The sequence below is a fragment of the Cnephaeus nilssonii genome (assembly GCF_951640355.1).
Source record: "Cnephaeus nilssonii genome assembly, chromosome: 12".
Lineage (NCBI taxonomy): Eukaryota > Metazoa > Chordata > Mammalia > Chiroptera > Vespertilionidae > Cnephaeus > Cnephaeus nilssonii.
This window is the reverse complement of record NC_137083.1, coordinates 14,411,751-14,425,499: the sequence shown is the minus strand read 5'-3', so window position 1 is coordinate 14,425,499 and position 13,749 is coordinate 14,411,751. Positions and strand designations below refer to the sequence as shown.

The window sequence follows — 13,749 nt, the reverse complement described above, 5'->3', positions numbered from 1 at the left end:
GGGAGGAGAGGAGGATTTCCCTCAGCCAAGCCTGCACCCTTTCCAATCGGGGACATCCCTCTCACAATCTGGGACCACTGGCTCCTAACCGCTCACCTGCCTGCCTGCCTGATCACCACTAACTGCCTCTGCCTGCCTGCCCGATCGCCCCTAACCTCTCTGCCTGCCTGTCTGATTGCCCCTGACTGCCTCTGTCTGCCTGCCTGATCACCCCTAACTGCCCTCCCCTGTCGGCCTGATCGCCCCTAACCTCTCTGCCTGCCTACCTGATCACCCCTAACTGCCTCTGCCTGCCTGCCTGATCACCCCTAACTGCCCTCCACTGCTGGCCTGATCTCACCCCCAACTGCCTGAAAACCCCTCCTCAGCCCCCACCTCAGGTTCTGCCTTCTCATTTCACCCAGATTAGGTTCTGATTGTTCGGTTTCTATGCCAGTCAGCGTCAAAAGCTCTGCTTCCTAGGCAGCCATTGGCTCCTCACAGTTCATCCAGATTTGGTTCTGATTGATCGGTTTCTATGCCAGTCAGGGTCAAAAGTTCCATCTCCTAGGCAGCCATTGGCTCCTCATAGTTTACCTAGATTTGGTTCTGATTGGTCGGTTTCTCTGCCAGTCAGCGTCAAAAGCTCTGCCTCCTAGGCAGCCATTAACTTCTCACAGTTCACCCAGATTTGGTTCTGATTGGTTGGTTTCTATGCCAGTCAGTGTCTCAGGTCCTACCTCCTGGCCTGAACAGATAGGCAGGGCTGATCAGCAGCCCCCGCAGAGGCCTGGAGAGAAAGAGAGGTGTGCTGCTGGCCAGGCCTAGAGAGAAAGAGGCAAGTGTTGATCTACAGCTGCCACGGAGGCTACGGATCAGACCCTGCTTCTCTCTCCAGGCCTCTCTCCAGGCCTGATCCGCAGCCCCCTCAACCATGGCAACCCAGCACTGACTGTAGGACTGACTTCTGGTGTTCAGTCAAGCCTTCAGTCATTATGGTCACTGCTTTTTTATATATATAGATGACCAGGTGTCCCCTTTGTCCAAAGACCATCATATCAACTGTAACATTTTAGGCTATGGGCTTGGTGAAGAGCCATATATGCTCTTGGAAATATGCATGTGGATATATATTTCCTGTTAGAAGAATTCACCATTGTCTTGTTCTGTTACTACAACAACCAATGCAGTAATGTAGGGATAAGTGAAAAGTCACATGGTGTATCAAGATACAATATGATCCTCCACATTTCTTTTCACATGCCTTTGTAAACATTTTGGCTTGCTGTGTGGCAGGCTAGAAGAAACAGACCTACCAGGGCTCAGTCTTGCCCTGTCTAACTTGTGTCTCAGTGAATCCTGAAGAATGTGCTGTGACTCTTAGCATATCAAAGGGAAGGCTCAAGCCTTTGGCATTACTGTGAAATGTAATTTACACACCACTTTGTATGGTAGTAGAATGCTATAGTGTGAAGCTCAACAAATTGAGTCTTCTACGAAGAATGCTCTCAATGAGATTCCAGACCTGCAGTCACACAGAGATGTTCTCAGTTGTTAAGTGATTTACTTTGCGGATCCTTTCCATTTGTCGACCATTTGAGAATAGACTCCCAGTCTTTAGGATTCTAATACCAAGCGAATGGCTAAAATTAGAACTCCTAAACTTGTGCTAAGTGCCTTTCATCTCTATAACTAAAAAATAAAAGGAATCCAGGAGCATTAGAAAGGAGGACAGAGACCTCCCTACTGATTAGATAGAAATTAGAATAGTTTGGTCACTTATTTATTCCTCCTTTAATTCTGCCACTTGGGTGGAAATCCAAGCCACTCTTAACTTCTCTTATTTTAGCAACATATAATCTGGCTAATTTGTTCAAGAATTAAGTTACAAGTCAAACATCTTCTTTTAAGCCTAGGTCCATGTTCTGTTCAAACATCTGGATAAGTTGGGGGAGAGGGAGGAAATATATCGACTCTTTGGAAGACTCATCTCAGAGAGCACAATATCTAAGCAGGTGGAAACACTGCTTGAATAAGAAGCATTAATCTGCCTGCTAATGGACCATTTATTTGCATTTCATTTTCCTTGGGGAAACAAGTTCAATGTCAGTCTTTCTAATTTTGAGTGCAATGTGCATATCTGTTGATATTTAAAGAAAAGAGCTGCACACATCCAGGTATTCACCTCCCTAAGCTACATAATAGGTTTCAAAATAAAAAGATTATCAGCTAAATGATTCACACAAGGTGCAAACATTTATTTGACAAAATGATGAATACACTGCAAATATCTATTCAAAGATTTTAATAAACTGATGGATATGCTAAACATTAAATTGCAAAAGGAGTCCAAAAGTTTAAATTGCATAAAATTCAGAGTTGCATTATTTCAAGGGAATGAATAGGCAAGCCTGCCCACTTAGCTGGTCCAGAGTTCTATGGGTCCAGCTACATGAATCAACACTCCTGGTTCCCTCTAATTTTGTGCCACTAACCTGGTGGTGATTGTCTAATCTGGTTTAAATGTCAATGGGAACAATTCTGGGACTTCCTGTACACAAGCTTCATTCTGAGAATCTCAGCTTTGGCTGGTGCCTCATTCATTTGTATGATTGAGTACATTAGGCAAGAAAAATATTGGAGTTGCAAGGCTGTCCTTTTTCCTGCCATTTCCCAAGATTGAGTTGCCTGCTTTACCCATCCCAATTTGAGAATGCAAGCTAGGCAGAGAATGAAAGCCAATCACCAATTGCATAAAATCCTAATTAGCAGATTCATGGGATTTTATTATCAATACTAGAGGCCTGATGCACAAAATTCATGCAGGAGTAGGCCTTCCTTCCCCCGGCTGCCGGCACCGGCTTCCCTCTGGTACCGGGGACCCAGGCTTCTCTCCAGCCGCCGGCAGGCAACTGGGACCCAGGCTTCCCTTGCAGCCCCAGCTTTGTCAGGAAGGTAGTCCAGAAGGACGTCCAGTCTAATTAGCAAATATGCTTTTATTATTATAGATTCTTTTAAGAGCTCTTAAGGCCTTTGGACATCATATTGGTACTCAAAAGTATATTCTTACTTTCATTTCAATTTTTTTGTAGGTCAACACCCAGTTTTTTAAAAATAGCTAACACATTTGATTTTTGCATGGGTCACTTCAACTCTATGAGGTAAGTTGGCTTGTTATTCCTATTTTAAAGGTGAGAAAACTTGAGGCTCAGAAAAGTAACTAAGTTGATCAAGGTCACTGTATGAGTTTTCGAGGGCTGCTGAACCAAAGTACCAAAAACTTGGTGGCTTAAGACAACCGAAATGTATTGTCTGACAGTTCTGGAGTCTAAAAGTGTGAAGTTAAGGTGTCAGCATCTGAAATCTATAGGGGAGTTCTTCCTTGTCTCTTACTGGCTTCTGGTAATGCCAGGTGTTCCTTGGCTTGCAGAGGCATCACTTCAATCCTCCTTTCAATCCATCATCACAGAGTGTTCTCACTATGTGTCTCTGTGTCTTCAAATGGCAGTCTTCTCATAAACACACCAGTTATATTGGATTTGGAGTCCAGCCTACTCCAGCTATTGATGGACCAATAGTTTAGGTCAGTTCCATAACATTCCAGTGTATTCCTTTTCATACCTTTGAGAATAAGAAGGGACAATTAACATGCATATTGCATCAGACAAGTGAAAAAAATACAAATTAGCACATACAATGATAAAGAGTCCTCTAAACATTTACTAATGCATACTTTTGTTTTCTTTTAATGACTAAATATTTAGTATTTACTGTACACAGGTATTTTAATAAACACTTTAAAAATAAAAGGCTTGGGCCATTTGGTCATTATAGTAATCTGATGAGGCAGGAAATTTTATTGTTCTCATTTTATAAATGTAGATGCTCATGTTCAGAGAAACAGTTGACTTGACCAAGGTCATAAAACTGGGTTTCAGACAATCTCTTAATCATCCTGATCCTTGTCTCTCTCTTCCCAAGATTGAAAACATTGATGATAATGTTAATCAGCATGCCCTAAACCAGTGGTTCTCAACCTTTCTAATGCCGCGACCCTTTAATACAGTTCCTCATGTTGTGGTGACCCCAACCGCAAAATTATTTTCGTTGCTACTTCATAACTGTAATTTTGCTACTGTTAATGAATCATAATGTAAATATCTGTGTTTCCCACAGGTTGAGAACCGCTAGAAGGGTCGCCTAAGACCATCGGAAAACACAGATATTTACATTACGATTCATAATAGTAGCAAAATTACAGTTACGAAGTAGCAACGAAAATAATTTTGCGGTTGGGGTCACCACAACATGAGGAACTGTATTAAAGGGTCACGGCATTAGAAAGGTTGAGAACCACTGCCCTAAACAGTTAAAAAAACAAAAACAGGACCCTGAAATCTAAACCCCAATGTTTTATCGGGGTTGAAGTGAAATCTCATTTGATCGAGATTTTAAAGATGTTCCTCTGAGTCACCCTAACAAAATTATTCCGTTAGAGAAGAAATACTGTATGCTGTCTTATCTAAGCTCTGTCCAATCACAAAAGAGTGATGAACTCTAGGTGTTTAAAGGCTTTCTTTTACACAGGCCTATAAAGGTCTAATAAAATAATAACAACACTTTGAATAAACTATACACAGTTATGCTACAGTCATCCTAAATAATAAAAGCCTAATATGCAAATTGTTCGACGGGGAGTTCAACTGTTCGCTATGATGTGTGCTGACCACCAGGGGGCAGCACAGAACATGGCAGGCGTCAGTGACGTGGCACTGGAGATGCTGCAGGCCCCCTTGGGCCCCGATGAGAGCGGGGCCGCGGCAGGATGGTGGAGCAGGTGAGCGGGTGGCTCCAGGCCAAGGCGGGTGTGAGCAGGGGCCCGATGGCCCTGCAGACTGTGACCAGCAGCAGTAGTGGGAGGCGGGGCTGCCACCGGGCTCCCAGGTGCTGAGGGAGCCAGGCAGGGACCCGGCCCCAATCAATCGCCCGCGGGCAGGATGGTAGAGCAGGTGAGGGGGCAGCACCAGGCCACAGCAGGGTGCCAGGCGGGGCTGCAAGGCTGGGGGCATGAGCTGGGGCTGGAGGCTCAGGGTGTGAGCTGGGGCCCAATCCCTGCAGGCTACTCCAAGGGACCCCACCTGTGCACGAATTGGTGCATTGGGCCTCTAGTATATAATATGGCAGGATAGTGAGGTTACATTTAGGTCCCTCTCTACATATTAGTATAGCTCTTAGCCATGAGTGAATGGTTCAAGTAATATTTATCCTGGTCTTAATAGTCTTCTACCATTTTTTACTGAGCCATCTTCCTCTGTATCATCATAATGGCCTCCTCCAGATACTCTAATTGATAGTTTTCTCCTGTATCACTACTAAAATACTAACTGCAACAAATCTTTATTCTCTCTGTAGCTTCTGAAATTCCGCTAATGCAATATGTGGACATTCTGTGTTAATAATGAGCTCATCTACATACACCTAGTGATTTTTCTTATTTACTTCACTACTGCTAAATGCATTGACTTTATACATTCTCCTCTTGCCTTCTGTGTTTTGGAATATGCTCCACAGACATGCTTTCTTTTTGGTCACTGACATTGAAAAAAAAAGTCTAATTTGGCCACAACCACCTTGGACAAATCTTACTCTTCTAAATGTCTTAGTCTGCCCATTCTCACTAGTTTATATGTGATGAAATACAAAAAATTATATATAAAATTTTGCATAAAATTACTTTCACTGGTTCTTTGATCAATGCTTGATTACTTAAAACTGAATAGACCAAAATCCCATTCTATCTAATAATAGACAAATATGCAAATTGACTATACCTCCGACACACCCACAAGCCACGCCCACCATCCCATCAGAGCGAGTATGCAAATTAACCCAAACCAACATGGCTGCAGCCACAGAGAGCAAGGTTTCCTAGGTAACAGAGGAAGCCAAGCTTTCTGCCTGCCCTTGCCAGGCCTAAGCCTCCACTCAAGCTACAAAGTTTCAATTATAGAAGGTAAACAAATTCAAACAAATGGCAGCAGAATGGAGCTTGAGAGAGCAGGCCAGGGTTGCCGCCGGCAACAGAGGAAGCAAAACTTTCCGCACACCCTGGCCGGGCCCACCCACTTAAGGCAACAAAGTTTCAATTATAACCCCAACACAAATGGCTACAGGCCGGCCTCGGAGGGAGCCCCAGGCTTGGCTCCGCTCCAGGCTACAAAGTTTCAATTGTAGAAGGAAAATAAATTTCAGATACCAGGGCCTCCACTTGGGTTGCCAGGGGGTGTGGCCGGCCTGCAAACCACCACAGGCCCCTCGCTCAGGCCGCCCCACATCCCAAGGGAACCCCCACCTGATCCAGGATGCCCTTCAGGTCAAACCAGCTGGCCCCCACCCCTGTACCAGGCCTCTATCCTATCTAATAAAAAAGTAATATGCAGATTGATCATCACTGCAACACACAATATAGCTGCCCCCATGTGGTCAAAGATCCTGCCCTCATGTGGACACAAGATGGCCAGCAGGAGAGGGCAGTTAGGAGGCACCCGGCCTGCAAGGGAGGGCAGTTGGAGGTGATCAACCCTGCAGGGGAGGGCAGTTAGGGGTGACCAGGCTGGCAGAGGAGAGAAGCTGGGGGCAAACAGGCTGGCAGGGGAGCAGTTAGGTATCAATCAGGCTGGCAGGCAGAAGCAGTTAGGGGCAATCAGGAAGGCAGGCAGGCGAGCAGTTGGGAGCCAGCAGTCCTGGATTGTGAGAGGGATGTCCCAGATTGGCGAGGGTACAGACTGGGCTGAGGGACAACCCCCCTCCATGCACGAATTTCATGCACCGAGCCTCTAGTCCTATATAATAAAAGGGTAATATGCAAATTGACTCTAACGGCAGAACAACCAGAACAACTGATCAACCAGTCACCATGAGGCACACTGACCATCTCTTGGTCCCTTTCTCTGGCCAGCAGGCTCCAATCACCCAATGGCGAACAGGGAGCCAGGTGGCAGGGGACATGGGTGGCACCAGGCCAAGGCCCCTGCCCTGCTGGTCACCCCACACACAGAGGGCAACCCACGGTAGGGGCGGGCCAGTAAGTGGGCGGGAACGCCAACCTCTCGGTCCCTTCCCCTGGCCGTCAGGCTCTGATCGCCCAATGGTGAATGGGGAACCGGGGGGTGGGGGTGGGGGATGGCGGCAGTGGAGGGTAGGGCAGTTGTGGGTAGCCAAGGAAGATGGCCCTGATCACAGGCCAGGCCTAGGGACCATACCCGCGCTTGAATTTCATGTGCTGGGCCTCTAGTTATATAATAAGCTCCATTTCTAAACTTAATTAAATTAGTTATATGTTTTAAACTGTGTTTAGTTAGACCATTTTCTTTTTAAGGACTGCAGATATCTGATAAGACAAACTTAAAACTTAACATTTAGGTCTTGCTCTGGCCAGGTTAATTGGTTGGTTAGAGGGTTGTCCCAGTACACCAAAGTTGCAGGTTCAATCCCCAGTCAGGGCACATACAAGAAGCAACCAATGAATGCATAGATAAGTGGAACAACAAATCAACGTTTCTCTCCCCTTTCCTCTCTCTCTAAAATAATTTTTTTTTAAAAGCAAGCCTTCCTCTTATAAATGTAATACATTTAATTTAGAAATTAAAATTTCATGTTATTTCAAAGATTCTGATTCTACTTATATGCTTAATAAAATTCTCTTACACCCTTTGCTTCAAATAGATAAGACTTTTAAAATGTCTTCAGAGAATTACCACCCAGATTCTTTTGATTTTAATACAAAGATGTCACACAGTTTTCTATTTTATCTCTATTCATATTTATCTTCTCTGAATAGAAGGTCATTTAATTAAGAAAACATATTTCCCATAGAACATGGAGAAGGTTAGTTATAGTTACTCCTCAGTGAAAAATTTAAGACCGGCACATGGGATCAAAGATTAATTTTAGGATGCTTTTATCTGAGTCACATGAATACAACGAACTGTTTTTTTACAAAAATATTTTTATAGATGTTTTTAGAGAGGAAGAAAGAGGGAGAGAGAAACATCTATCAGCTGCCTCGTGCACACCCCCTACAAGGGAATCAAACCCGTAAGAATCAAACCAGCAATCTTCCAGTGCATAGGATGATGCCCAACCCACGAACCACACTGGCCAGGGCTATAACACACTGTTTTTAAAGGTCATTGTGCTAACAGGAGACTCCAAGTTGATACCATATAGCTGGAAGTGATTGTAATAAACTTTGCCTCCTGAGTGTTTATAGCATTCATCAGTCATTCATTCATTCATAATCTCTTTTAATTTAGCACCTTATATCTGTTAACAGAATTCTGTACTTTTATTCAGTTTGCAGATAATTTCCTATCGGCCTTATTTAGATTCTTCAAATTTCTTTACTGCCTGATTGGGCTCTATATTCTGGTCATACTATTTTTGTCTTCTATGTGCTCTTGGACACCTTCAAAGTCATAAAAATAATCACACATTCACTTAATTTTCCTCATAGTTTTATTATGGCTTCATCAAAATATTACTTTATGCTTAACTTACAATTTATTTATTTATTAGCTTACAATTTAAATATTGTGTCCTGTGGTGCTGCTGGATAAAGCAGAGTTTATTATTGCATGGACTCAAATAAGAATCCAATTTTATTACTCTGAAACACTTATGCATCTTTTTAAAGTTTAAAATAGAACAATTTGTCATGCCTTCTAATGTCAAAATCATAAGTAGCTTGTAATTTACCACAATATATTGGTCACAATTTTTTTACATTGTTCTTTCTTTACCTTTTCTGCCTATACTTGTCGTATGCCAGATTAATCCCCAAATAGTATTTCTACTGTATTTAATCTTTACCCTTGTCAGTGCTGATTTAGATAAGTATAAATAATTCACTGGCTGAGGATTTAGTCTACAACTCACATATGCTTGCAAAGCCTGTTCTTAAATTTTGTGACCATATTTCCATATTCACTAATAAGCAGAATGAAAAATAATTAGTAACATATTTGGGTTATCTCTTCCTACAACTCTGTTCCTACATTTTTTTTAAAAAAGTATAATCTTAGACACTAATTTGAGACTTACACTCTCCTGTGGGAACAGTGCTCCCCCACCCCAACCCCCAATCTTTTTTTGAAGCTTCCCAAACATTCATATAGTACTTTTTATATCTCAGAAAAAAGAAAAAACCTCCACAAGCACTTTGACACCTTTTGGAATTTCTAACAGCTTGAAATTCTAATCCATTCAATTCCACATCCATTTGCTATTAAGTATCTTTTCTTCTTAAAGTTACAATTTTGAAGAAAATAGAACTAAAATGAGAATGTACTTTTTTTTAAACATTGGCAATTATACATACTCAAGGGACTAAGAAAACAGAATATATATCCCAAAATGAACTTAACTGTGATACAAATGGTTATTTTCAGAAAGAAACTATAATTATATGTGATATATGATAACTGTACACACATATACTACCATATGTTATAGTGATAATTATGAAACTGCAGGACTTTTCCACAAGATCAATATTATCTAATATACTTTAATTAATTTATTTTCCAGTTACAGTTGACATACAATATTATATTCATTTCATATGTACATCATAGTGGTTAGACATTTATATAACTTACAAAGTCATTCCCCGATAAGCCTAATGCCCATCTATCACCATACATAGTTATTATAATATTAGTGGCCCGATGCACGAATGAAGATTCATGCAAGAATGGGCCTTCGGCCAGACCGGCGTGGCTCAGTGGTTGAGCATCGACCTATGAACCAGGAGGTCACGGTTCGATTCCTGGTCAGGGCACATGCCTGGGTTGTGGGCTCAATCCCCAGTGCGGGGTGTGCAGGAGGCAGCGGATCAATGATTCTCTCTCTCTCTCTCTTTTTCCTCTCCTTTCCTCTCTGAAATCAATAAAAAATAAAGAAAGAAAGAAAGAAAGAATGGGCCTTCGTTCCCCTGGCTGCTGGCATTGCCTTCGCTCTGGCAGGAGCAGCCTTTCCACTTTGGCCTGGAGCTGCCTTTCTGCCTTCCCACGCTGCCCAGAGGCCCGGAGCGGCTGGGGTGGTGCAAAATGTCTGTGTTGTCGCCATGGCAACGACGCAAGCTTCCCGCCCTGTCCCCGGCCGCTAGGGGCCTGCATATGCAAATTAACCCTCCAGCTTTGTTGGGTTAATTTGCATACTCACTCCTGATTGGCTGGTGGGCGCCGCAAAGGTACGGTCAATTAGCATGTTACTCTTTTATTTGGTAGATTATTGTCTGTATTCTCTATGCCAGTGATGGGCAACCTTTTGAGCTTGGTGTGTCAAACTTCGCCAAAAAACTGAGCATAACTCGGGTAGTGTGTCACTTTGAGGAAAAAACTAACTCCAAGACTCTAGTTGCAAATGTTTCATCCTCAGGAGCAGCAAATGTTTCATCCTCGGCATGCAGCCGCGTGTCATCAGAAATGGCTACGCGTGTCAGTGCTGACACGCGTGTCATAGGTTCGCCATCACTGCTCTATGCTGTACTTTACATCCCCGTGACTATTTTTGTAATTGGCCATATGTACTTTTTAATCCCTTCACCTTTTCACACATCCTCCCAACTGATAACCATCAGTTTGTTCTCTGTATCTGTGAATTTGTTTCTGTTTTGTTTGTTCATTTGTTTTTTAGATTCTACATGTAAGTGAAATCACATGGTATTTGTCTTTCTTTGTCTGATTTATTTCACTTAGCATAATACCCTCTTCTAAGTCTATCCATGTTTTTGCAAATGGCCAGATTTCATTCTTTTTATGGTTTAGTAAGATTCCATTATATAGCCCTGACTGGTTTGGCTCAGTGGATAGAGTGTCGGCCTGCAGACTGAAGGGTCCCAGGTTCAATTCCGGTCAAGGGCATGTACCTTGGTTACGGGCACATCCCCAGTGGGAAGTGTGCAGGAGGTGGCTGATCAATGTTTCTAACTCTCTAGCCCTTTCCCTTCCTCTCTGTAAAAAAAATCAATAAAATATATATTTTTTAAAAGATTCCATTATATATATGTAACACACTGTTACTCTTTGTGGAAAAAAACAAAAACAAAAACTTAGCCTGATGGAAGAATGAAACAAAAGAAGAAGCATGAATTAAAATTGCTAAAATGCAGAAGTTTTCTTCTTACTCAATTTTCAGAGAAGAAAAATATTTACTTCTTGTTCTGGAAAATGGCAGTTGTCAAGGTCCTCTTCCTCACTGCCCACAGACTTGCTTTTCCTGTCCCTCTCCATCATTAGGAAAGCTGCTTTAAGACCCTTTACTAGCCAACAAGAAAGTAAGGCAATATCAGTACCACCACTGACATGGTGAGGGAAGAGCAAATTGTTTAAAATTTGGTTTCTCAGCCCACATACAATCAGGCTTAAATCACCTGATTTATGATAGAAGAATTATCAGTCTATATAACACTTCTTTTCTTCCATTTTTCTTTAACCCTCTTTCCAAACCAAGTTTTTTACAAAATCCTCACCTGAGGATATGTTTTTAATTGATGTTTTAAAGAGAAATTGAGAGAGAAACATTAATGTGAGAGAGAAGCATCCATCGGTTGTGTCCCGAATGCGCCCCTACTGGGGATAGAATCCATAATCTTAGGTATGTGCCCTGACTGGGAATCAAACCTGCAACTTTTTGGTGTGCAGGATGGCACTCCAACCAACTGAGCCACCCAGCCAGGGCTTTCCAAGCCAGTTTTTAAGAGGGGATACCTATTTCCTAATTTTCATCAACTGTGAATAGTTTCCATTCTAAATTTATGGTTTATAAAGCAAACACATTATTAGACAATTGTTAGAAAATATTTGTTTATTCCCAAAATCCTAACTAAATTTCCATAATTTTAAATTAAATTTTGCTTTTTTTTTTTAAGTCAAAATCATTTCTTTTGAGTTAGCTCTACACATCGAAAATTGAAGTTTTCCACTGATAACACTTTAAGATTTGTGCCATGGGGAATGAATGTTTGCTGAAAACCAGATCAGTCAGTGACTTATCTCTGTGATTGTTAATTGCAAGTCTGACAATGTTTGCCAATAAGACTTTATTGTAGTCTTGGCTTAATGATGTATTTTCCTATCCTACCTATCTCGGGCAGAATTAAAAGATGCATATGGGAACAGTAAAATTTGAATCAAAGTAATTTACATTTTAAAGATTTTGGATCTTTATTACAATTATAAAAAGCCAATAATATAGTTTATTCTCTTATTTCAAGTCTGTGACTTGTAATCCTATAGCTTGCTGTCCTGATTTATTCTGCAGATTGCTTTAAAAAGGGCAGCATCAGTAATATTCATTTACAAATTACTGTGTCTTGTTGTCAGTATCTTTTAAAATATTATTCTCAGCATATGTGATTCATGGAGACAGGCAGATGGTAAATTTCCCTTTGGCAAAATACATTGAAATTCTTTCATTCTGTCTTCTTTTTTCAAGTTCTTACTGTTGTAAGCTCTTACTGTTACCAAATTGGATGAGAGAATGCTTTTAGGAGTATGGTACTTTGAAGAGAGAAGATAAATTATTTTCTCTTGATTATAGTTCAGTTATGTTCACAGCAGCCGTATATCACTGAAATGTTAAAGGTCACATGCATAGCAGCTTGTAGCATATGCTCTATTCATTTGTTCCACGTTGTTACAGTTATGCATTTAGCTGGCAAGTTAAACCATGCCCTTTGCTGTTAGGTCACCTAGTAGAATTCAGATATAGGAAGCCCCATTGAGTATCACCATTAAAAACCATTCCACAGTCCTGCTGCTGTGGCTCATCCTCCCATGCACCTAGAGGTCACCAGTTCAATTTCCCGCCAGGGCACATGCCCAGGTTGGGGGCTCAATCCCCAATGTGGGGTGTGCAGGAGGCAGCCAATCAATGATTCTCATCATTGATGTTTCTATATATCTCTCCCTCTCCTTTCCTCGCTATGAAATCAGTAAAAATATGTTTAAAAACAAACAATCAAACAAAACAAAAAAACCCATTCCACAGACAGTGAACCAGAGACCAAAATTATCTGGGAGTCAAAACTGAATGATGAGATGGCAGTAGAGTCACCATGTGAAAAGTTTCAAGAAATAAGCAGTATCAACCTTATCAGAAGCCTGAAAGGCCCACCTTTCTCTTTAGAAATGTACTTGGGAACCAATGCTTCCTTGACACCTTCCTGATTTTGTTGGTTAAGGATATAGAAGGTTAAGAATGTACATACATATGAATTGCTGTTGCTCGCTCTGTCTCAGTGCCAAGAAGCTTCCTCTGGTGACTCCCTGGACTTTATTCTGGCTTCAACAAAACCAAAATGGAAGGCTCAAAGGCTTTCCCAAAACAGAAAACATGAACCCTCAACAATCTTTGTTAATGTTTCTGTTTGGTTGTAGATGAGCTTCCTAAAAACCATTAACAGATGACTGATTTACCAGTATTAGGTCTGAAAACTCTTCATAGTCAATAATACTGTATTGCGATAAATATGTATGGTGCCAAGTGGGTACTGGAAATATCTAGGGGAACATTTTGTAAAGTGTTTGATTGTGTAACCAGTATGCTATACACCTGAAACCAACACAAAATATACTGAAAGTAAAGTGTAATTGAAAAATTAATTTAAAAAAATAATTTCGTGAAATATAGTTCCATAGGGATCCCTCATAATCAACTAATCCCTCTGTGTCCCTTCTCCGTCTTTCTCCTTTTTCATTACCCACC

The 13,749-nt window shown here is 41.5% G+C and overlaps 1 pseudogene across 1 annotated transcript in view; it reads left to right on the top strand.

The window, feature by feature from the left end:
* The window catches only part of LOC307108487 (ferritin light chain-like), a 105,553-nt pseudogene that overhangs the window by 79,800 nt on the left and 12,004 nt on the right, over positions 1-13,749 (top strand). Inside the window, exon 3 of the transcript XR_013815274.1 lies at positions 3,072-3,140. The product of XR_013815274.1 is annotated as a ferritin light chain-like (transcript). The remainder of the gene's footprint in view (positions 1-3,071; positions 3,141-13,749) is intronic.